This window comes from Dermacentor silvarum, chromosome 9 (assembly GCF_013339745.2).
Source record: "Dermacentor silvarum isolate Dsil-2018 chromosome 9, BIME_Dsil_1.4, whole genome shotgun sequence".
NCBI classification, from domain to species: Eukaryota; Metazoa; Arthropoda; class Arachnida; order Ixodida; family Ixodidae; genus Dermacentor; species Dermacentor silvarum.
In genome coordinates, this window is record NC_051162.1 from 85,399,025 (window position 1) to 85,424,923 (window position 25,899).

The following is a 25,899-nucleotide window of genomic DNA, read 5'->3' on the forward strand; positions in this document are numbered from 1 at the left end:
TGGAATCGCTTCTTATCCAGACTACGAAAAACAAAAACGCTAAACAGACAGGAATGATGGCAATCGTCCTGCTGCGTACACTAGGTGCCTCAGTCACGAACTAATACGCACATAAGTTCGCCTCGTCGAGCCACTTTTTTGTGAACAAGGCTTCCGTACGGAAGCCGAAACGTCTTAAGTTTCTAAACCTTTTAATTTTTTGGTCGGCATTTCTCTGTTTTCCTTTTCATTATGCGTCTTCCCGACCAGACGAATTATCGTCGAACTATCGATTTCATTCTACGTGTTAGTTGGTGTTCCTCTATACGAGTGGCCAATAGCCGCTATGGGGGCTTGGCCGAAAATCGGGTGTTACCTGCCATAAATCGGGCCACGCGATGAGTGCCGTCGAAGGCTGAGCTTCGTCGAAGTCTGGCGCGTCATCTGCTGCACAGTGGTTGACAGCTGCTACATAACATTATGAGAACCGTCGCACGACGTAGGAGGTGCACTAGGCATCTTGCGCCAAGAAGCGATTGCTCTGATCGTCACGGTGGCAGATTAGGAAATGCTGTGACGGTCGGTGCTTTCCAGACGTAGGGAAATTTCATACTTGGCCACCACAGGACACATTAGTAAGGACACATGAGTACATCAAGACAACGAGCTGCTCAATTTCTCTATGTATAAGCGACCTTTTACTTTTAGGGGCGAAGCACCTTAGGGCCGAGCCTTGTTCCTCCCTCGTCGTCGCCCGTCGTCCGTAGCTCTGGTTTATATGGAGACCGCTAGGAGCGCTGCGGTGCACAAGGGCGTAGGGTGCCTCGATGCCAGCGCCGCCGTTCAGGGTGGTGCCATCCTTTGACCGCACCTGCGCCGCCGCTTTCTCGCTGCGACGCCATCTTGAGTCACAGCGAGCGGTTCCGAGTGCTTGGTGCCGGTGCTTAGTTCGAGACACAGTGCGCGCGGATGCTTCGCTGACGCTTCTACTTGCTGGACAGTGTGCAGCCGCATGAATGCCAAGCTTGTCAAGTGCATCGAGTCGACATGACGGGCTGTTGTGTTCCCAAGTGCACCGGATCGACGCGTAAAGGGCTTCGTTGTTTACGCTTCCCCCGGGACCCAGAGCGAAGGAAGAGATGGGAAGCCCAAGTCAAGCGGTATCACTGGAAGGCAACGGATAGCTCCTACATTTGCGAGGTAAGTGTCGAGAAAGTTTAGACTATCGCATCGTGTTTTTCATAAATAAGAAAGTATTCTCTGATCCTCGCTCACGCACCTACGTTCGCTCACGAACTAAGCACTGCACCGATGCTGAGTAGCCTATGGTTTGCGAGCGCGCGTCGCATAGGCTTTTGCCGTTTTGATCAGCGCAGTCTATGCGAGTAGTACCCTTATTTTAAGAACTGACGAAAATGCTTCGCCGCGAAATAGCCTTACATTAGCTACAAATCGTCATGTAAACCACCTATCCTACTTTTTCACGGGAAGCACACATCGTGTGTCTCTTGTTTCTTTTTTTCCCCCTCAGTTTCTCTTTTCGCTACTGGTTATTTGGGACTAAAGAACGCAGTGCTTCTTGTGGGGAGAGCGGCTGTTGTGTACGTGGCAAGCGAAGCATTGTGATTTTCTCTATTCTCAGCAGATATCTTGCGGATCTCAGGTTGTTACGTTATATAGCTGATTTTTTAGACCAATATATTTGTAGCGTGGTGCTCGTAAGCCGATGGTCATTCGTGCTCATTCCCGATCGTAGTGGGTACTGTGACGGTCTTTAAATGCCTGTGCACAGTATGCCCAGGTGTAGTAGAGTTAAGGGGCATCATGGGACCAAAATGTTTCGGCGCTTTCTAGCATGGTGTCTGTTGTAGCCTGTGCATTTCTTCGAAACGTGTGAAGCGAGGTAATACAGCATTACTTCTGCGAAAATTTATTTTTAAGCACTGTAATGGGTTCTCTAGCTGTATTTACAGGGCAACGTTTCATATCAATAATCACTTTTGTTGTTTTACTTGTACCTAGAAACACTTTGAAGAGGACCAGTACGAGGGAAATTGACAGGATGGGCGCCGTCTGTTAAAGTCAACAGCCTTACATCATCATGGACTATATTTTCGAAGTGAAAAACATTGCTAATCTGTATTTGACTGTCTTAGTTTCATTTACGGTTTTTGTACGCGATATGTATGCAGTGTTGTTTATTCTTTCAATGTAGTTATCAGTGTTCTAATGGTTATTTATAAAATGCTCTGTACTCGCCATCGATGTGTTTGGCTGATGCGACGTATTCGATGGTAGCTGATGTATTCTGGCTGGGTATCTTGATTAATATTCCCCGCGGTTGCGTTTTCTTGTTTGCATTCTTGTTTTCGATTTATATTGTGTGTAATAAGGTTGATGTACTCACTTGAACCCCCCCCCCCATGTAATGATTAAATTAAAAAAAAACTCTCACTATCCCGAATTGTGTGTCGAGCCTACCTTGCGAATTTTTTTTATCTCGTCTTTCAACATAACCTTCAGGCGCCACACAGTACATATAATTTTTCATGTACATATCTCCTTCATGACTGATTGTACTAGACATTATAAGTAAATGTATTTTGTGCATCGTTTGGTTTCTTGTGTGTACTACGCAAGATTGACACAGACAAGTTACGTTACCTGTTTCTCTACAGCACTATCTAAATCTTATTTTCTCATCGCAGTTATTTTTACACCAGCTTAATCCTGTCAGCACACAGTTTTGTGGGCAAAAAAAAGCAAAATTGCGCGTAGATATCGTCAAATAATTGCAACGAACGCGAAGAGCACGCGCAACGCAAGGGAAACTAACCGCCGTGCGCGAGTGGCTAGCTACGGTAAAGGAGGCGTGACGTGTAAACCAAATACAACAGCGAAAAAGAAAAACTTCCACACACAGGGGGTCGCAAACCTTATATACCAAGCATCGAAGCGCAAAAAAAATAGTGCGTATTTCAAACATACACACGGCATGTTAAATGTAAATTGAATGAGGCAACTTGGGACATGTTCCCGGCGCCATACATTTACGTCTTGGACCTTCGACGAGTTAACGGCTATTGGTTATAAAGATGTGCAGATGCGATACCGATAAAAAAAGTTGCTCGCAGTTTCACCTGAAAGGCGAAGCATCAATTGCGATAGCAAACTTGTAGAGAGCTATACGGAGTAATGATAGTAGCTTTATCAGCTGTATAAACTTGGACATGCAGCAGCACCGGCAACACGCAGAACTGTTGTCGACGCCGTCGGCGTTTTGCCCGCGTTCGCACAAAATGCGTGCGGCGTTGGTGACTGTTGCCGGAGCCTCGGATATAAATAGGCACTTGGTGCCGCAGCTAAACGTCGCCTCCTAAGGTCCCTGTATTTTTCATAGAGGGACCTTAACCGGCGACAGTCACCAACGATCGCCTCCCTTTCCTCCCCCTCCCCCCACGGTCTTTCGCTCGTCGGAAGAAGACGCGTTTGCTTACATATATGGTGATTGTAAAGGAGGAAAGAGACGCCTACTTCTGCGGCCCTTAAGGGAGCATGGCGCAGAACGCGCGTTTGTTCTCCGCCGTAGGTTCACTCCCCGTGAAAGCACGCGTCCCTCGCGCCCTTTCACTCGCACATACAGCGTTCGGCGGCGCGCGGCGACGATTCCATCTCCATTGACGTCATACGGAACCTCACGGCGACGGCGACGCCGACGGCAGAAATCTGCTTTGGAGTGTCCATATAATTGCTATCGCAATAAAATCCTCATCAAGGCAAAGCACTTGGAAGTGCGCCGCGAGTAACACTATTTATGAACGCAAGCGTAGCTGTCTCTCAGCTCGTGTGACTCAATATGGCGGCACCAGCGGGGTTGTCTCCACCCTGGACGGCGGCGCTGGGCATCGAGGCACCCTACAAGGGCGTTCGTTCCCGACGCGCGCTCTCTTTCTCTCTTCAACCATGGATGATAACGGTCGCTTCTGATAACGGCGCGCCCGCTATGATGAAAAGGCGACAGTGGCGGCTCAACTGCAAGCGGAGTCGAGGGCTCGCAAAGCTGCTGCAGCACGGCAACGCAGACAACAAGCGGACCCGGAGTCTAGGGCGCGGGAAGCTGCAGCAAAACGGCAACGCCGGCAAGCGGACCCGGAGCTGCGGGCTCGCGAAGCTCGCGCTTGAACTGAGCATCGGCGCCAACAACCTCAGGTATACAGAACGCTTCCGGTGTTTTGCCGCCGCTTCCCGCGCTCTCGCCGCCTATGGGTCCGCTTGCCGGCGTCGGGGGATTCACGGTTAACCGAATGATCCCCCGGTGCTTCGCCCACTCATCATCATTCACTTCGTGGATATGCGGTGATTTTTTTTTTTGCAGGGAACCAAAATATTCCTTATATTCGTGTTTTCGCATGCTAAGATTGAAAGACAAAAACAAAAGTTACTCTGCCAGCTTGGATAGGAATGTAGGCATCACCATAGAGAAATTCATTATTTCAAACCGATTTCATTGTTAAGCATATTATTCAATTTATATTTACCTTATTGCCTCTTGAACAATTATACTTTTTATATATTTATTGCGCACTGAATCGTTTTAGAATGTATTCCCTTTAATATATTCACCAAGATTATACGTTTGCTAAATTTATCCACTTAGCGCATATATAATATCTGCCCGACTCTTGGCCGATCCCCGTGAGTGGGTATGCGCCAAAGATGATAAGGTCATCATCATCATTTCTACAGCGACCGAAAAGAAGCGTGCAAGTTTTGCTACTATATCTTTTGTTTCATTCTACCTCTGGTACATGGATTTTGAGTGTGCCATCCTTTAGAAAAGCATTGCTGGTATTCACGGCATGTACGCCTAGGTTTGCTTCTCGTGTGGCTTCAGTGACTACTAAATGTCATGTAAAAGATCATTTTCAGCACAGAATTTTAGACCATAGCGAGACTGCCTGCGAGCGAAGACGGCAAGACGCGGAGATTCCCATCATGTGAGCTATGTGACCGCGCCTTTACTGTCTCCGGAATGTGTACGCTTATTATAATAATCATAATAACGGTTTATTTCCATACGGACACTGACAGCACCTGAAAAAAGCACAATGGAGAAAAAAATGGTAAACTCGGCGGTAATGCAGTCCCACTAAAAATGAAATCTGGGGAAGTGTGGAGCAGTGATTCAAGTTTAAGTTTCAAGTTTATTCATCAACGATGTCAGTTTTACAGAGAAGTGCATACATAATTAGTATATACACAGGGAGTCCCAAAGTTAAAAACTGAGTCCCAAAGTTCAAAATTCGCCGGCGTTTCCTTGGTGTTTTTCTTGTGTTTATATTGTTTTATCCTGCATTTATCTTGTGTTTCGCTATTCTTTTCACCATGTTGGGATTAGCTTGCCTGCGCTGGCGAGCAACTTCAGCTTCTCGGGCGCGCACCGCTTCATCAGCCCTACGTCGGCGCTGTCTTTCATGGGTGAGGGCCCGCTGTCACTCCAAGCGTGCTTGCTGCTTGGCATCCATGGCGGGAAAGAGCGTCCCGGAGCGCGGGAACGGCTCTCTTTCAGCGCGCCCTAGAGGAATCTTTCCACTTGTGACGCTGTGGCGCCCTCTCTTGAGTGGTTTCGGCATCAGCTTGCCGTTTTTGATCGAGTTTTCATTAATTTCTGTTAATGAATGCGTTAATTCATGATGTTTTCTTTATTTTCTATTATTTTATACTTATTTAGTTCAAGTTTATTCATTTTAGGGGTATTTTATGGGAATTTTATGTCTTATGTAGACCTTGTGTTGTGCGTGACACCCACCGACGAGGGACGACATCCCTGGCCCCTAAAGTGCTCCGCGCTTAAAACAGAAATTCCCTGGTATTTCAGTGCGCATAACCGCAAGCACATTTTACGCAGATTACTTCCGGAGACTGGCTTATCAAACATGGTGACGTGTCTACGTGTGTGAATGTCTTGCTTTTATTCGAAAGGACTGCGTTCGGGGAATACGGCATCAATACCCGCTAGTCATAACTGGAAACCGTGCTCTCGGAAGTGTTAAGTAATTCGTTTATTTTTAAAGTTGCACAACGGTTGTAACGCTCCCACAAAAACGCACGTTTTGTCAAAGGTATACATACCCAGTCAGTGATAGAAGAGCTTGATGAACAGTATCAGGCTGATTGAAAAACGAATAGCTCGAATATAACTACGTTTAAAGTAATTCCTCAGGCTGAAGGAGTGCGTACGAGTGACAAAAGCCAATTTTCTGCTTAATGTTTTTTTTCAATTACATAATATGTGATTTATTATTAGATAATTTATAACATTTACGTCTTTCCCACTAGCCAAGAATCACGGACACAGATTTCCTTGCTGTGCCATTTCTACTTTGATCATTGCTTGAGACTGAGTGACACAATAAACAAGACCTAAATCAGAAATCGGGGCAATAGGAAAGAAAAAAGAAGGAAACAGGCACACCAGGAAGGCCTAATGAATTCTTTTATTCTCACGATAGCAAGCTAAATTCAACACCTTTATACATAGTAGCGCAGAATATTTATGCGCTTCAGATGGTCACCGGAACAATAACGTACAAGAAAATTTTCTTCACCAATACAATGTGCAAACACAAATGAAGTCCCAAGTTTCAAGTACGATGATGACAAAGTATGAATATCGTTGATGAATAATATTTATCATGTGAAGTATGATGCATGCGGTATCACATTCAAGTCAGCGAGCGCTGCACGGTACGACAAGATGTTAAACCACATAGCGACATAAGATAAAATAAAACTATTACTGCTCTCTGTTGTGGCAGTATTTAAGAATGTACAACCATAAAAATCAATGATTAAGTTTTTTTACAAGCACATGACAGAAAGGCCACGTTTATAAAAAAAGTTCAGTTGGTGTTTTGGTAAGAGCTTGAGATCACAAGAAAATACACTCGCAACACGCACACACACACACAAAGGACCCCCTTTGTCGCACGAGTGGTTTGTGATAAGGCGGGTTCTTTTTCGGGTGTTTGTGCGCGTAAGCAAGTGTGTTTCTTTGCGCTCTAAAGCTGCTACCAAGATGAATTACCAGCTGACCCAGCGACATGTTCTTCAGTTGGCATAGCCAGTTACTGCGGAATTTGCTCACAGCATATAGCGAGATCGAAGTACTTATAGTATTGACTTAAATAAGCGATATGGGCTTACGGTCTAATGTTGAAGAGCACTTAGCGTTTTATTGTTGCTGGAATGAACAAAGCGGCTGATGTTCATGCCTCTTGATTATGCATAGACTTAGAAGGAAAACATTATATCAAGGAGCAGGCAGAGAAATACCGAATTTTTTATGTGTTACTGATCCAGCAATGTCACATTTGCTTTTTCGATACTGGTGAAAAAAGAAAAAAAATTTCAAGTGGGAAAATGTTAGCGGTATTAAGCCGAGGTTCAGTAACCAAGAACTTGCGATGCATATTTTAGACGTTAGTGTACATTCGAATAAAAAGGATCGTGTATTCGGTATAATGGAGCCAACTAGCTGCGCCGTAGCACTAATTTCATGATGTCTGCTTATTTTCGCCCACACCATATAAGGAATACAAGTAGTGGAGCAAAATATGCAATTTCTCCTTTGGCGCTTAGAAACTAAGAAATCATGAATGCACTGAACCGCTACCAAAGTTACAATTATAGAAATCGCGCTAGGTTACGCTCTTGTGGCCCGCATCGAAACGAGGCAGAGCGTCCGGGAGCACATATCTGCATTGCCGAGCTGTCAAGGAACACTTGTGACCATTTGCCATTTGCCCAACACGAGACCATTTGAACAATTTATAAGGACGCATGAACGACGCCGATAATTTAGCTTTGACAATATAACGATCTCTTGATTTCAACAGAGGAAAAACAAACAACGAGCACAGGAGGCGTAATGATTATAACATGTGAGGGATATACAATGTGAACGCCTGTGCGTTATAGAGCACTCTACATATCACCACCTTCCACCAGCACCAGCCGATAAGTACAAACAAACAAAACATACTTTGGCAGTTAATAACGCTTATTTTGACGCCTATGCTTAGAAAAATAGTTCTACCGAGTATTCTCATATATTCTCGAAATTTCAGAATATAGCTGTACAAATTGAGTTTTCACAGGTTGGAGGCATCGCGTGAAGAAGGTCACTCATAGAACAAAAAATGTAGACAGGGAACATGAAGCCTGAGCACAGGGAGCTCTATTTTGCTTCACAAACAAGTTCCTCTTACGTTGTCACGCTGATTTTGCTGCTAAAGATAGATGGGGAAAGTCACAAACTTGACTGATGTAGTGTTTGAGCATTCGAAAGAGAATAATTATTTCACCTAATTGAAGTACGTGCTCAGGCTACAAAAGACTATCACTGAGAACACTTTGTCAGGAAGCGGCCATCTTCTGGCGAATGCCTCAGAGATCGTTGTTGATTTGTACACATTTTCAATAAAAACATTGCCCATCCGATTGCATAAATATAACGGACATTAAAATACTGATGAGAACAAAAATAAAAAAAATTGTGTAAATAAGAAATTTGTATATACATGTCATATTCCACTACGATCACCATGTTTCTTTGTGTCAATAAAGAAACGAGTGATAGTTTGGTCATCTGATAACTCTGCGTCGTCCGGACAGGACGGCTGCAAAAAAAAAAAGAATGGCAGTGCGCGACAGACTTCGTGTAAACTCTAGGGTATCTTATAGGTATCGTCTATACGCTGTACGCAAGAGCATGTGCGCCTGCAAAGCCCTCTTTGCTTAACTTTTCTATAATGAACTGTCTCTGTCGAGCACTACGTGTAGTGTCCTTAGGACAGCGTATTTCTCCCTTTATATCGTAGAGAACAAACATTGAGCATGTTTTTTTACGGATAGTGCACTGCATCAAAACAAATAATAACAATAATAAAAAGATAGAGCAGAGCTTTACGAAGGGTTTTCATTGCAAATTGAATCAAGCAGCTCCTTTCTTCTTCGATGTAGTGCAACTCTTTTTCGTGGTGGCCTTTTCGACGCATCGCCTATACTTAGTGTGGAAGCTTGTCTTAGACGCAGGGATATTGCACATTGTAGTTATCGTGCCAATATATTCTCTCTAGGAACAGTGTAAAATATTTGCTTGGAACGCAGTTCGAGAGACCGAATGGATTGTAGATCTCCATGGCGTAATTGTGGTCAAGAAGTTACAACGCTACGATAGTGACTCTATTAGATACGATAGTTAAATGCACTTGTCTATGCTGTTCTATTGCCGCAGTATAAAATATAGACGTTCTGAAGCAGTGTTCTAGGTGCGATGCCAGTCTAGCTCAACAAAGGATCGTACAGGTTACAGCGAAGCTCTAGTTAGTTACCACGGCAGTTTTAGATTATGTGGCAGCAGGGACGATCCTGTACAGGTTCTTTCATAGCGAGAAGCACTACACAAATATATCAATCAAGAAAGGATGCTTTCAGTCGATGAACACCTGTGGTGCCTTGAAACCAGTGAAGACGAGCTTGCGTGGCTTGTCTTGTCTGGAGAGTCCATGTTTTCCGTTAACCTGAAATGAACAAAAATAAACCGATATATACAAAATACAACGTATCCTACCAAGTTGGCAAATAAGATGACTTTTTTTTTTCTGATGCGAGTCAGGTTCTGGCACGAAATATATCTTGACCTTGTGCCATAAGACATTATCAACTGTATTAATATATCTGGATCGTATTGCAATTTTTGCACAATACTGCATTTCTGATTATGTATAGATAGCCCGTGGTCCGAACAATAACTTTTGTTGGCTAATAGTTGGACTTCCTTCTGACCTAAATGGCATTTTCGCTCACTTCAATATTGCTGCTTTTTCGAACATAAAAATGAAGGGGCACTAAGCGATATGTTGGGAGATAGTATAAATTCAAAGCCTCTAATGACTCGTAGAATTTGAAACATGAGTTTACCTTCGCAACATAGTTACATGGATAGACGAATAGACGTGGAAATAATTAGTCTACATATATTTCCTCATCTGCAGTCGGATTCTGACATTTAGGTAAAATGTGTCGACGCAGTTTCTAGATCTCTGGGACCAAACATAGCGTTGAGAAAGAAGAAAATGTTATTTGTCGAAATATTTTAGTGGAGCACTCAACTCGGTGCAGTAAGGAATGTTGTAACATTGTGTTTCAACTGTTACATTTTTTTGCCCCGAAGGTCCAAAATAACAGCTTTTACTTACGGTAGTCAGCGGGGGTCAATACGGAGTCCTCCCCGTTATTTCAGAGCGCCCGAGGACATCGTCACATCTTCCTTTGAAGGAACAGCCCTTATCTTTCTGTCTGTGCGAATCTGGAAAATATAAAGGGAAATACGACTCATTAGTAACTGTTATTGTTACTATTGTTGATGCTACTATTTATCACTGTTTATAATGATGTTGAAACAGCTTTGACGATTGCTCTGTGGATGCTAGACATGTCAAAATATGGGCAGTCAAGAGGAGCTTTTAGTGGACGGACATCATAAACTTAAAAAAAAGATACGGACCCTGACAGAAAGTCACAAATATGTTTCATATCATTGGCCGTTTACCTTTATGTATGTCTACATGCACATATCTTTTCGTCCATCAGTTCTGGTCTAAGCAATTAACTGTGATGTCTAATCCTATCCACATAAAAAAGAACCGCATAGAATGCTCCGGCTGCATCGTACTGAAAAATGAATTCCAGGAACTCAAGAATTTTGATTAAACCTATGGGGGTCTTCCGCGTAAAGCGATATTTTTATTAATCATCATCATCGTCATCATCATCACCATCATCAGCCTATATTTTATGTCCACTACAGGACGAAGGCCTCTCCCTGCGATCTCCAATTGCCCCTGTCTTGCGCTAGCGTATTCCAACTTGCGCCTGCAAATTTCCTAACTTCATAATCCCATCTGGTTTTCTGCCGACCTAGACTGCGCTTCCCTTCTCTTGGTATCCATTCTGTAACCCTAATGGTCCACCGGTTATCCATCCTACGCATTACATGGCCTGGCCAGCTCCATTTCTTCCGCTTAATGTCAACTAGAATATCGGCTATCCCCGTTTATTCTCTGATCCACACCGCTCTCTTCCTGTCTCTTAACGTTAGTCCTAAGATTTTTCGTTCCATCGCTCTTTGTGCGGTCCTTAACTTGTTCTCGAGCTTCTTTGTTAACCTCCAAGTTTCTGCCCCATATGTTAGTACCGGTAGAATGCAATGATTGTACACTTTTCTCTTCAACGACAGTGGTAAGCTCCCAGTCATGATTTGGTAATGCCTGCCGTATGCACTCCAACCCAATTTTATTCTTCTGTAAATTTCTTTCTCGTGATCAGGGTCCCCTGTGAGTAATTGACCTGAGATAAACGTACTCCTTTACAGACACTAGAGGCTGACTGGCGATCCTGAATTCTTGTTCTTGGCGATCCTGATTTCTTGGCGATCCTGAATTTTCATTAATATTTTCTTCTAATCTCAACACCAGTTGGAAGGGGGAAAGCAGCTAATCAAAAAGCGCTTGTGGAAAAGAGGCCGAACGAGAATTCTTGTCTGGTACTGTGCTTGCATACATCGATGAAACACTAAAGCGATCACTGTTTATTGAGCGGTTAATTATGAGGAGCGACGAATAAATCCAGCAGGCGAGTGCGCTTGTGCTACTCTCATGCGTATCTGCTGTTAGCATAAACCTATCTTATTTATAATTCTGTCACCTCAGATATAAGACAGCGCGCTTTCGGGTGTGGCGTGAACGCATGTTGCCTTGTTTGTAATTGTGCGGAAAACCCATAAGACAGACATGTGTGCAATGAATAAGACAAAACATATTTATTTATTTTTTACTATTCACGCAGCCAGAGACATTGCAGTTTTGACCATTATCATTACACTTGATGACTGCAGTTTTGGTCATCATCACTGTTAAAAGAAACAATGATCCTTGTTATGAGGATGAAACTAATGGGCCATGGCCGTGTTACGGGACCGGCTACTAATTTCACTACAGGCTGACAGCTAATCAGCGCAACACGGGAAGTCAGCAGCCTTCGGCATTCGCGGCCCGTCTCTCTTCCTTGTACTAAGTAAAGCACAATGCTTCTCATTTTTATTTGTCTGCCAAGAACCGGTGCATTCAGCATGACATGGCCGATGAAGAGCGTGCGCGAATATTTTTCAACGTAATAGTACATACATTCGAGTGACTATGGGCATGATTGGCTGCGCGAAAAAGACACAACCACACAAACACATTTAGGGGACCTGCACTTGTCCTCCTTGTATATATTTTTCGCGCAGTAATCACGCCAACAGAAATGCGCCAATTAGCCCGCCAAGGTCTTCCTGTTGGTTAATGTCCCTCGAGAATGCAAGCAGCCAGTGCACTTGGGCTTCAAATCTGAAAACTGTATTTGGAGCTATCCGTCATTTCAACAATGCAACATGTGATAACAATTCTGTGGCGCATCCAACATCAATCCGAGTATACCAGTATAACGCTGATGTCCCAGCGTTGCTGTGACAGTTACAGCCCCCCGCAGCAGCCTCTTGTGCGCGCTTCGAGTCTCATCCCCGACGCCCGTAGCTACCCCTCGGTTTCTCACGGCCTTCGCGAGAGCATGCTCGCTCGCGCAGCTGATCGCTGCAATCAGCCGGCAGTGCTGAAGCCTCGCGGGACGCAGCTGAGCGGCAAATCCAGGGCGCCCGTTGGTTGGTGGGGTCCGCCCGGGCTCACGAGGGACCGGTTGGCGGGGCGACGGCGGCGGCCCATCATTAGGGAGGGCGGCAGAGTGGGGCCCCCTTCAGGCCGGGGACACGCTGGCAACGGTCGCCTCCCCCCCTCCCCCCACCCAACCTTCCTTCTCGCCCCCCACCGCAACCCATCTCTCTCGACGTGCAAACCTGTCCCCCTCTTCATCGTACCCTCGCCTCAGCAGCCGCAGAGAAGCACACGACGACGCCTCGTCAGCCAGCGACGACGCGAGCACGAGAGACGTCGCACCTGTGCCCTGGCTTCGTCCTCTTCTGCCATCCCTCTCCCGTCCTCTCACCCCCCCCCTCCCCCCTCCGTGCCGCAACCTTTTGCTAGCGTGCTGCTTCGATTCTGGTTTTCGTATTTGCCACGCCCGGCTGTTGCTGCAGTAGCGGCGGGGAGCTGCTGCACTAACTCAACACCGCCCTCCCGTCCAGTCTTTCCCGAGTAGCGAGCAACCACGCTTGTTCTACACTCGGCGAAGCCATGTGGCCGTCACGTGTACCAGCGAAACAACTCCCCCTCGCGGGCACCTGCCACGCGATGGTGTGGTGACTCTCGTCGGGATACCCCTCGGCTGGGCCGATGGTGTACGACTCCCGCCTCCCTGATGCGCGCTGCGCCGGTGCGACAAGTTGCCGAAAGATACGAGCTCTGGCTAACTGAGATCAAGATGTCCGTGCGAAACCCTCGCGCGCGTGTGTGTGGTTCCAGACGAGAAATGCTTCTGCGGGGAAAAAAAATTATCACAGTTTCGCCATATGGGCGATGCAATGAATGCGATAGCAACCTGTTAGAACAATATGCGAAGTATAAGACTCGTAGCTGTAGTGGCAGTATGAATTGAAGTAAACGTACGCTAAGTAACAACGAGCTGTTGTGCAGGGGTCCTCTGTTTTAATCCTGCAATTGGACAATTTTATTTATGTTTGTTGATTGAAGCTAACGCATTTCTTAGCGGCATTGCCCCCACTTTTCTGTATCGGGTATGTATGAAACCTTTTTCCTGGGCCGATCCCGGAGGTCGTGCACAGCCGCGCCAATAAAATTACATCATTTCCATTGTTAAGCTCTGTTATTGTGTCGCACTTTTAATATTTATGTTTGAGAAGATTTACGATAAAATGCATGCGCTTTCGGTGTTGTGTTATGACATTCGTTGGTGGGCTGCGATTCTCAAAGGCCCGAGGAATAATTTTGTCAGGATTATAAGACCTGGTATGAGCAACTTTAGTGATTTAATGGTGTGGCAATATAACCCACCGCATGTCATATAGCACGGCTTGGTATATAGCATACATATACCTAAATATATACGGAACCTCACAGCGACGCCGACTGCGACAACGACGAGAAACATTCGCTTGGAGTGTCCATATAATTGTTATTGCAATTTAAAAAAAAAAAAGAAAAAGCTGCACATGTCCATTACGGTTCGTATATACCCATAGCGGGCTTCGCAAAACTGCTCCCGGTCTACTTACAGGTGGACGTAAATGAAAGGCGTCGCTGGCACGCACTTTCTCCTCTGCATAGGCTCCATGGCCACCACGAAATAAAATTGCGGACTGCCCTAAGCGAACCTAAAGATGTCACCGCAGTAGCTCTCGATCGTGTTGCGTCACTCGTGATACCTGACTTGGTACGTACGCATTGCGGTAAATATTAAAAATCAATGCTTCAGCAGATCATAAACAGCGATATTAAAGTGAAGAAAATTATTTATGGCGCGCATGTGAAAATCTACAGGAAAGAAGTTCAGGAAGCACATTTGAGGCACGCATCAAATGCATTGTACTGCGCACGATTACTTTGCCGAGAATACGGAACATTGGTGCCGGTGCTTGTTTCAATGCATAAGCCATCACAGATTGTAATTCGCAATGTATTTTGTATTGCATATGCTTAAATAAAGTTCTGGAAAGAAAAACAAAAAATAAAACGATTTACCGCTCGAATCAAGTTTGCAATGCTCCTGCATTCTGGAAATCTTATGGTTTCATTCGCGCTCAAAATTATACCAGTGCGGTGTTGCGTGAGTTATCCAACTATTATAATTTCTCACAATAATTATATCCGTCATGCAGGGTGACCGATACTGCAGGTATTAGCCGAATTACGGCACGCAAGCCAACTAGCAGGCACGCAAAATAACTTTAATCAAGTGAAGGAAAAAAAGAACAATCACCACTGCGAATCTACACAAGCAGAAAGCAAATCCATAACGTAATCCCAGTGAGCGTTGACAGGCTATCACTGCGCGATGACGCACAGTTTTTTTTGTAAGCTCCTAAAGCACCGCAAATTAGTCCCCCGCCTGAAGTTCGCAAAGAATGCCTCGCATTAAAGATATCCGTTATTCCTCGCGCGGGACAATGGTGCGGTGGCTGGCCGTTTCGTGAGGCGAATATTTATCGGAATAGGTGCATCAGAACGCGCGTTGCAAGACGCACGCTCTCAGCTCTTGTAATAGGTGCCCGTAAGCGCGCGCAAGCCTACCACCACCACTACAGAGCTAGCCTCTCGAGCGCACGCCAGCAGCAGCAGGTGTCCCCGCTTCTGCAAACGCAGCGACTTCGTCCCGCGAACTGGTTGCCGCTGCGGCCCCCGGGCACGCGAGGAGGAGAAGGAAGAGGAGTAGGGGGGGGCGAGGAGGAGGAGGGCAAGGCCGTGTTTTGTACACAGGCACAGCAGCAGCAGCAGCAGCCAGCCGCCAACCGGTCGGTGCACCCGGCTTTCCCCGGGCGTCCCCGGGGACGCGTCATGCTCACGTCACTGCCACTCGGCACAGCAGCCTTATAACCCCCCACCCCCTTGCGCCCCCCTCCGCTATCAGTACCCCCCCCCCCACGTCCCCCCCCCCCCCCACACACACACACCCTTCACGCAGGCACTGATCGCTCCCTCCGTCTTCTCTTGCAAGCAGCACGCGACGGGAACGCGCCTGCCTGGATAAGATCGCTCGGCTGCTGGGCTGGCCTGCAATGTGCGGTAGCTTCGTGCACCCCCCCGCCTCCCCCCTCACCCCCCCATTTCCCCCCGTTCCTCCCCCACCCGAAAGCAAGACGCACGCCTACCCCCCTCGGCCCCCCTCTGCCCGGTTGGTGGGGGCTGCCCTCTCTCCTGGTTCCTTCGATTCCACGCGCCCTTGAAGACCGGCACGCTCCGTTTCTCCTTTGAGCGAGTGTGTCTGAGAGAGAGAGGGAGAGCGGTGGAGCGAGGAGTCGGGTGAGCATAGCGTTACATTCGCCTGCACTGCTACAGGCAAGATCGAGGGGGGAAAGGACGCATCGGGTTATGATTATCAAGAGCATGTGCAGTACGCCACGAAGTATACATAGTCGGAACAGACTTAACCACGGCGTTTGGCAGCGCACTCCCCGAGACCCAACAGCCGTGGTGATGATGTTGGTTTTCGCTCAAAGCGGGGTCGGTCTGTCACGTCTGGTGCCTGGCTGATCTTTTTTTCAGGGTCGCGAAAATGTGTCTACTCGTTTCCATCAGCTCGGTCTCTCGCGGTAATGAAGAAATGCGCGAGGCGTCCCTTGCCTTGAGCACTATCCGATGTCATTCCGGGAACGCTAGTTCTTGTGCACACGCGATGGAACACTCTTCTGCTCATGTTGCCGAGCGAGCTCTTTCTGTCTGCAATGAAACGCTGAGAGGACTATAGATGGACTCCGTGTCGCTAGCTTCGTCGCACCCTATGGAACATGGAGAAACAGTGCGCTGAACTGTTACGATACCGCATGGACATTCTGAAATCCATTTATGATCCGTAGAACTCCAGCATTTCCGGCCGTATTTATAACAAATGAAAGAAAGCCATTGTGAAGAACGTGTGCACGACGCCTGTTTTAAATGAGATCGAAGTGCATATGGCGAATTAGTTTTCCTATAATCTCCACAGGGCATTGTGAGCTGCCAGCCACAGCCATGTTTCTTCCTGCCGCCACTACCATATACTGTAAGTGGTTAGCTTCTGTGTTGCACGTGTTGATTACTTGCATCAAAGTTAACGATGAGCGCAAGCATACCTTATCAATCACTATATTAATTATCGCGTTTTTACTCCGCAATCGTTACATATTGGAAATGAAAGGAGAAACATAACCGTCGAACAATTTACGGATAGTCATGTCTAAATGTAGTTTGCAGGAGCATCAATTTAGACCGTTCGGAAAACTTTCATGCTGGCTCTTCCGCGATACACAGTTTTCTAATATATGGAGTCGAGCACATTAATCAATGGTGACTATTTACTGCTGGTGCGCTGTTACTGTACTCGCGGTTGAGATGTGTTAGTAAGGGTTCCACGAAAGCAAGGAAGACGCACTAGCTGCGCCTTAACAAGCAGTATATCAATGTGTCAGTGATCATATTTTGGGCAACATGTATTACGTGCCAGCTGGGCGCTTTTCTGAAGGATCTATTGCAAGCAGTGCTGCAAAATGTCTTCCAAGCACTGCCCACATCATTTACCTTCATCTATTTCATCTGCATGCGACATTAGAAAGCATTCGTTGCCGCAGAAATGAGTCTATTTCATTTTATGCACTTTGCGTTTTTTTTTTCACCGCGTGAGACAGGATACGACACTACGAAATACCTTTGCCATGCATTTCTGGTTATAAAGGTAAAAAAAAAAGCATACTTTCGCAGCAGACAACACACATTGAAGACGAGTGCTCAGATAGGTGGGCAGTTTAATATTATCGTGGAAGAGCAGCCACGCCAGAAGAAAATAAACGCTAAGAAAAAGTATGTTTGCACGTCCGTGTGGGTGTTTGTTTTATTCGTGCTCGTTCGTTCCTGCCTCCATTTCTTTCTCAATTTGGCGCTCTTCGCAGTATACCTACGAGATTGCCGAGATCTCTCTCAGGCCTCAACACAAAGGCGTGCCACATTCGGTACACTGCTTCCGCTTGCGCGCACATAGGGTATACTTCGTAAATTGAGGGTCTTTCCGCGCACTTTGCAGGCACTCCCGAGCCTACGAGCGCCGTTTGGCAGGAGCGCGAACCCGACAAGGAATCGGCCCCACAAACGACGCCCCGGGGACAAGATGCAAGCGCACGCCCCAGCGAGGAATCCAAGGCGCACCCCGACCGTGGGGCCCATGGCGCACGCCTGCGTCGTCGTCGGCATGGCGTCTTCCGCGAACGGGTCCGCGATTCATATTCGCGGAACGCGACGGTCGGCAGCTGCATTTCCCGTGGGCGTGCACTCAGCCTCTGTTCCACGGCGGCATGGGCAGGCCGAGGTTATGTATACTATAGGGGGCACGCCTCGCTCGTTTCTTTGCGGCCAGTGCGCGCGTTGCAACAGAGCATGCGCCGCATCAACCGGGAAGTCACGATCGTACCGCGCAAGTGACGTAAGAAGTGGCGGGGAAGCAACGCGGCCGCACGGCATTGGTAGGTATTAGAAGCTCGTACATTGTTTCCCGGAAGAGGAACAGCAATGGTCGGTAGAGAAGCGCCAGCGAACACGCGAGGTGGTTGTTCGCTGCCGGCAGCGAGACGGGTGATTAGCCCCTATGAGAGAACGAGAGACCGAAGCCGGGAGAAACCCAGTGTTGCTTCACGAATTGCGAAACCAGCAGCCAGGAAGCAATTGAGTGTGGCGCCTTAAAATGTCGAGGGCAGTGAGCTCGCGTGTTCTCCTATATACCACTTGTTCGCGAGCTCAGGACTGCGCAACGCTTCAAGCAGTAGCTCCAAATATGATTACAAAGGCTCTACACGTCAATGAACAGAAAGTTATGCGACAGACAGACGTGTATGCTTTGTAAATGCGTGAGCTAAAAGTGAAGCCCGTGTTCTGCATGTTGGCACACAACATGTCTTCCCACAGCAGAAACGGAAGCTATGTGAGGTTCTATGCTGTGGGGTGCAAGACGAATGATACGAAATTTAGCTTCAAACCTTCTTACTGCTGCAAGTTGTCAAAACGGCAATATCTGTTTCTGAAGTTGGGGCACAATGATAACTATTCGTTGAAAACTATGGGCGAAGCACAGCTGAAAGTTTGGCCTGTGGATAAGTAGGATGGCGCAAATACATAAAGGTTTACATCAATCAGGTAACTTGAGGAAATTCACAACGCCCTTCAATTTGTACATCTGTAGATGACGCATGATTTAGCTTGCAGAGGAAGACTTCTTACATGACCCCACTAAAGCAATAAGCAAATCCATTTACGCTCGCGCTATCCGGAAAATGTGATTGTATACAAAACTTCCACAGTAAATAAAAGCTGGAATCAAACGTTTTAGTAATATGTGAAGGAATTCATTATCAGAAGGTGTGTCCCACACGGACAAGTAGTAAGATTCTTATCCACTCAAATTTCGATTTCATCAGACACAGAGTTCCCGAGCAGGCTTAATGAAAAATGTGCGTTGAACTACACGGAGCAATATGGTTCAGTTATCCCAAGGTGAGGAGACTCCTAAAACACGAAAAAGTTACGATAAGGGCAGTGAGATTTTGACAAAGGTATGAATCTGCAACGTTGAAGCTATGGGCATTCTGGCATGTCGAAGGAAGTTACAGGCAGAAGCTTGGCTATATTATCACCTTCATGCCCTTGTTCTAAACAGAACGAAACCTTTACGGGCCTTAATTACCGGCGCAGTTATACACGCCGTCTTCAGCATCACCCTAAGCGATAGCACCTCCTTTTCCTGACACCCACGAGGGGACGCCACCATAGCTAGCAGGTGGCTTCAAGATCTCTCGCGAAAGCAGCAGCACCAGCAGCAAGGGCGTTAACCACCCGAACGGACCACAAGGCGAAGCGCACGCTCGTGTTTGTAAACATGAGGAGGCAGGTCATCGCCGCAGTTCCTCCGCTGCCCTTCCACTCGAATGCGGGAGAGGGGATTGCCCCCGATCGCAAGTGTGAGGTTAGGGGCATCTTGGGCCTCTCACCGAACACACTGAGGTGGCTGCACCCTTCAAGAACTCGGAAGGAAGGGGGGGTCATGCGAGCGCGCACGCCCGAATCACCGGTTGACGAGCTGCCGCCAGGGGGGGGGGGGGGGGGGGGTTGAAGGCGTGTTCCCTGCCGAACGAAAGCAAGTGAGTTGGTTGCGTACAGCGGAATGATGTAGAGGGGAGGGGGGGGGGTGAAGATGTTGGCGATGCTGCTGAGGCTGCTGCAGGTTGAGAGAAAGCGCGGGCTTCCCGCTCCACTGCGGGGCAATGGTCGCGACATTTCCGCGCGCGAGGGAACAACCCGCTTGGCGAGGTGAGTACACGAGGGGGGGGGGGGTGCGGGGGGGGATGAGTATACGGTAAGCGGCAGCGTTGGCCCCGTAGCGGCGGCAGCCGAGTCAACGTCCGGGGGCCATCGAGCTCGGTGGTGGGGGCACGCTCTCGAGAAAGGGGGGTCGGTCGGTCGGTCACTCGCCGGTCAGCGCGCTCTCTGGCCGCTTCGCTCCGTTTCGCAAAGGATGCTGCGCGCGGCCGACCGAAACGGAAGACTTTGAGGTCCGTCGAGCCGTGAAGCGTTACACGCGAGGCTTTTTCATTACGTCGAAAAGGGAGAAAGTGTTGCGGAGCTACAAGCACGACTGACTTCGAGATATGCCGCTTTCGCTTTCGGTGCACTATGTCTAGCGCGCTCGAGCAAGTTTGCGCTCCGGTGCTTGCACGATTGTTTTTTTTTTTCCTTTGCTGAGCGAGGGAAAAGATAAAACGAGGTATAGTAAACGCCGCATTTTTCGGAAACCTTCCGAGTGCAAAGGAACGAAAGGTTATCGCGGAGGTAAGATAACACGGGGAGCGTTCCTGCGTTGCTGTTTTCGAAAATGTTGAGTGGTATCCTGGACGATATGGCAGCACTGGAAACAGGTGTATGGGAAGTCGGGTTCGGGTATACTAAATAAACGCCTCTCGAAATACCTAGCCTCAATTTTACCCACATATATAATTTTTCTTGTAGCGAAGCACACCTAAAACGAAACCATGACTGTATTACAGCTTTAATACAGTAATTATACTAATTTCATGTGATAATATGAACTTCTATATAAAGACCACTTTCTGTACTCCTGCACAAGAAAACATCTCTACTGCAGCAGTACTTTGTTAAAGATTGTGTTCGCTATAAATAGGCTTCAATTCAGTGATTGCTGGTGTTTATAAATTAAAAGTCGCAGTTTCGACTGGAAGGCGAAGCATCGGTTGCAATAGCAAATTGGTAGACAGCTATACAAAGTAAGGATAGTGGTTTTATCGGCCGCATAAACTTGTAAACATAAGCATACTAACTAAATTAACAAGCGTGGTGTCACGCGCGCTCAAGCAAACATAAACACATCTCACTCGATGACCGCGGAAACTCGCTGTCAAAACGCTGGAGTGAGGAAGCGCGGCTGCAGCAGCGACCGAATTGACCTTCGTGCTGCCTCTCGCTTCAGCGCTAATTAAGCGGCGAGAACACAACGTACACGCGAAGCTATCAGCACTCGGCGCATTCTGTCCCCATGACAGATCGCTTTCGGAATAGGGCCCACGCGGCCGCGCCTTACACAGCGGCCACCGGAGTAGAATTGAGGGACTAACCTTATCGCGTACCCAAAATAGCAGCAGCTGGGTGCAACGTGTCTCTCCTCGGTTTGACTGGATCTTACACTAAGACGCCGAAGAGCGAGCAGCGGTGCTTTAACGTAGATCATTACGGGAAACGTTTAGCTTTATCGTTGACAACCGTCTTTTTTCGGTTTCAGTTTATTATTCACTTTAAGTTTATTATTCGTTAACATACAGTGAATAGGTTACAGATAATATAAAGACGAGGGAGTCCCAAAGTAAAAAACTGCAACGCGACCCTCGGTTACTAAAAGAAAAATAGAGACACGTGAGAAGACCAGCAATTAAAGAAAGGAACCCTATAAACAACAAAAACAAAAAAAGAAACAAGCGCAATGGTACGAAATAGATTGTAGGAAAAATTGAACACATATACAATGCTATAGCTGCAGCTTTACCAGCTTTATGTAACTATGGCAACATACTAACAATACATATTAATTAAACACTGTAGTATAAGGAGCGATGTAAACTTAATTTTACATGAAAAGATGGTTCAGGACCTATTTAAATACATGAAAGGATGATGAAGCTTTGATGAAGTTGGGTGAATCATTCCATAGTTTTGCAGTATTGAACGACGATGCCCTTTCTTCCATTATAGGAATGTACCATAGGAAGTAGAAAACTGGAGTTACGTGCAAACCTAGTGCCGTGTGTAACAAAATACTTAGAATCAACGAATTCGTGTGAGATCTTTCTAGTACGTAATTTGTGGAAAAAATTATGAGGTGATACCTGAATAATCTCGTCACGAGTATGTTGTTCCCATTAAGTAACGAATCAGCATTCGCATAAAAACTGCTTGTTAGTAATAATGCGTATTGCTTGGTTTTGCAAGTGCTGAATAGACGAAATATGGCAGTAATAAGTATTTCCCCAAGAAACAATACCGTAAGTGACGTGACTATGACTGAAAGCAAATTATAAGGATAATAACGCATCTTTGGAAAAGCACGCTCTTGAGTTGTGAATGCAGACTTTTGCTTGATGAAGGCAGTGTGTTGAGAAAAATTTAGGTTAGAACTTCATTTGATGTTCAAAAATGACATATTGTCGAAGACTGCGAGGTGATGTTATGTCAGGTATGTAAGGTAGCATTCTTTGACTCGTTCAGAAAATTGTCATTGAGTTTTGGCAGGGTTGATAGAACTTGTTAGAATGACACGTACCATTCGACAATCGTTGCCAGTTCATTGTTTAATGAGTTTGAATGTTATTCCAGTTGGCTGTGTTCGTGGGTATCTACCACAAAATAACGTGAATTTTGCACACCCAGTGAGACGCGAACTGCAACACAAACTTAAAAGATTACAAGAACAGAGAAGTGTTTTATAACGAAACTCCGTTACCCACAACAGCCCTTCAATGTTCCGAAGCCATGCAAACCCACGAAGTCGAGGTTCACTAGTTTAAAAGCTTACGATTGCCAATTTTAACGCGACAGCGTTAAGGGTCCCGTGTCGCAAAAAATCCAGTGTCCGCGCCGACCATCGTTTGGCGAAACATCATTCCGAACCACAACCACGCAGGCCCTCCGTAGACACTAAATACTTCTTTTACCACCAAAGTTGCTCGCACTTTGCCTTACATTCTGTAAAAAGTTATTCCTGTGAATTTTGAGAATGACAGCCCACAAACAAATGTCATGAAACAGAACACCGACAGGGCATGCCTTTTATGTTAAATCTTCTCAGACTGAAATAATAAAAGTGCGAAACAACAACAGAAGGTCGGCCCACGCAAGAGGCCGCGTTTCTACACAAAGCGCACCTTGGCGCATAGCGTTCACCGCCAGTGTTTCCCGGTAAACATTACGGTTACATAAGCTGCAGTTACCGGGAAGCGTGAGAAGCAGTCAAGGATCCTTGAATGCTATCACGTTCCACTCTTAAAGGCGAAGCCTTAAGCGTCCTCCAAATTTTACCCGGCCGGTTCATCTGCGCCTACCAAGATTTGCTATTCCCTTTCGGCCAATGGAATCATGCCCTCTGTCGTCGATTACGAGGGAAGCGGACGCTATGAAATGCCGCATCATTTGAATTCCGGTCGGGCAAGAGGCGCGCGCGACCCCGCACCGTTCGCCAAGCAACGACGCCAGCGTCGACGTCGCTGCACTGGGAGGAGGTCCTCGTTCCCTCCCTCCTGGACGGCCACCTCCGCTTCCCGCCAAAATTTGCCCCATTCGTCTCGGGGCCGTAACGGGTTACCGCGAAGAGCCAGAGAGTCTTGGCGGCGGCCTTTCCCGCCTTTTTCTTTTAGTGGTTTTTTTTTTCTCCCGCGCCGAGCGTCTCGAAACGGCATTGGTTGTTCGGCCGCCTCGAGCAGGTGTTCCTGACTGAAGGCGGTGCGACGTCACCCTCCAAAGCTATTCTGAAGTAAGGAGGCAAAAGAAGAAGTAAACGCACCTGTCGGGTGCCCCTGTTCCGAGTATGCCATGGGCTTTTAGAAGTGCATCTGTACCTGAGGTTTATACATGTAATGGACAAGCATAGGGATACTGAGGATTTCGAGCATCGAGTACTAGGCGATATCTAGATTGCATTCGGCTCTCGTGGTTGATGAATGCCCGTGAATAGCTGAGACGTTTTAAGAATTTTTGAGCTGTACACAACGAGAAAGGTACGATAAGAGAGGGGCGGGGTTTCGCAAGCACGCAAAAGTGAGAACTCTGCTAGCACTGAAATGAGCAACGCTTAATGGGAGAATTGTTCGTTCTGATCAGTCGTGCAGGGTTTCTTCACCGCGCATACGTGCATTTGGCACGCATAAATCAACTGATCCGTAATTGCTTAAGTTTGCGCTTGCAGTACTATAGTTCTAAAGACGTCTCTGGATGAAACGAATGTTTAAGGGAATTTCGGTACATTTATTTATTTAGTAAAGCGCATTGTTATGGTTAGAAGGCGTTCCGTTATTTGATGCTTCTTCTGGCTTTACACGTGCATGAATAACCGAGTTCACGCGAAAATCACATTGCAGCCACCTCTCTTTGCAGGTGGTTGCAGTCGGTGATAAAATTCACCGCACAACTTTTTTTTTTTTTTTTTGCAACTCTCCAGACTCAGCACGTCTTCCGCGTACTATACCGTTCTCAACCTGGACTCTAGAATCGACGTGGCTCATTTCGACAAACGTTGGCAACCTTGTTTTCCACGACACTGTGACTGAGGCGCACCAGAATACTGACACGGAAGTAGACGAAAAAGCTCATGCGCCAAAGATAGAAAGAGAAGTAGAGGAAGAAAAGGGCGGCGATTTTTTTGGCGCGCAAACAGAAATCTCGAACCGAAGCTTCCTTCGCGCGCGCGGCGCGCAACACACAACCCGTTCGCCTGCCGAGATGCAGCGGGGGAGGCGGGGGGGGGGGGGGGGGGGAATTCAACGTCACGCGACCGACTGCGCGCCCAGCAAGCGACGCGGCGCGCTTCGCACGTGCCTGACGCGAGGCGCGTCTCTCTCACCTGAGCCCGGCGACGCGTCGCTGCCCCACCGACGTTGCGTCCTCTTGTCGTCGTCGCTGCCGCGCTGCCACTGGAATCGGCCCTGCATCGGCCGGTCTCGGCCGAAGTCGTAGTTCCAGGCTCGCGAGCTGTCCTCCTGCATCTTGTCCAGGGTTCGCCTCGTGCCCCGGTCCTCGCCGTCGTCGAACAATCGCCGGCACGCTCGGCTTCCGTGCGGCGATCCCATCGTGCGGGCGAACGGGGCGAAAGCAGCTGATGGACGTCAGTGGAGAAGATGCGGCAGTCTGGGTCCCTCCACGCGTTCGGTGTGAGCGCGCGCGCCAGATTCGTTTGGCGCCCCCGGTTTCGAAGCGGGAGTCCCGGGCACCCATTGGCTTTCGCCTCCTCTCCCGCCGACGCGACCTCGCTTTCTCTCTCCTCTTACTCGGAGAGGGGTATCCGAATGTAGAGGGCGAGAGAAGGCAGCCGATCGAGGACGAGGAAGCGGCATAACCGGTCCATCGGTCGCTGCTCCGAGAGAGGAAAGTGGCGCGCCAGTTTGAAAAAACACGCGTGGACGCCGTCGCGTTGCGTCGCGTGCCCGCGCCCGGCCGATGAAAACACGGCCGACGGGCGGCGAGGGCAACTGGTTAGTTTTCGCGCCAAAAAGAGAGTCCCCGGCCTACGCGCGACGCTCGGGCAAGGCTGGTGCGGCGCGCTGTAGTTACTGGTTAGTTTTGCGAGGCGCGGCGGTGCACCGACGGGCAATGGACAGGGGATGATTAAGTGCATTGAAGCATAAGATGTACGGCAGAGACTCGGCGTCAATGTGAACAAACTCGGATCACACACTTTCGCGCCTCGTGGCATCTATGTCTCCCTTCAGTCCTTGTCTGCTGGCGCTGTTATCCAAGGTCGAATACAAAACAAGCACAACACATGGCAGTGGAGCAAATTCGAAGACATTTTTTGTCCAAGTTTTCTTACGCATATTGTTAAACAAATTCTTCGTTATTGAGCTGAAAAATCAAAATTTTCTCTAATATTGTTGCCATACACCAGACGCTGAAG

The 25,899-nt window shown here is 47.5% G+C and overlaps 1 long non-coding RNA gene across 1 annotated transcript; it reads right to left on the reverse strand.

Moving 5' to 3' along the window:
* Positions 1 to 6,464: 6,464 nt before the first annotated feature.
* On the reverse strand, positions 6,465 to 25,142 carry LOC119465352 (uncharacterized). The gene is made up of 3 exons (XR_005194833.2): positions 24,850 to 25,142; positions 10,242 to 10,351; positions 6,465 to 9,563 (listed from the first exon to the last, which is right to left on the reverse strand). It is a non-coding gene; the product is annotated as an uncharacterized LOC119465352 (long non-coding RNA).
* Positions 25,143 to 25,899: the final 757 nt, after the last annotated feature.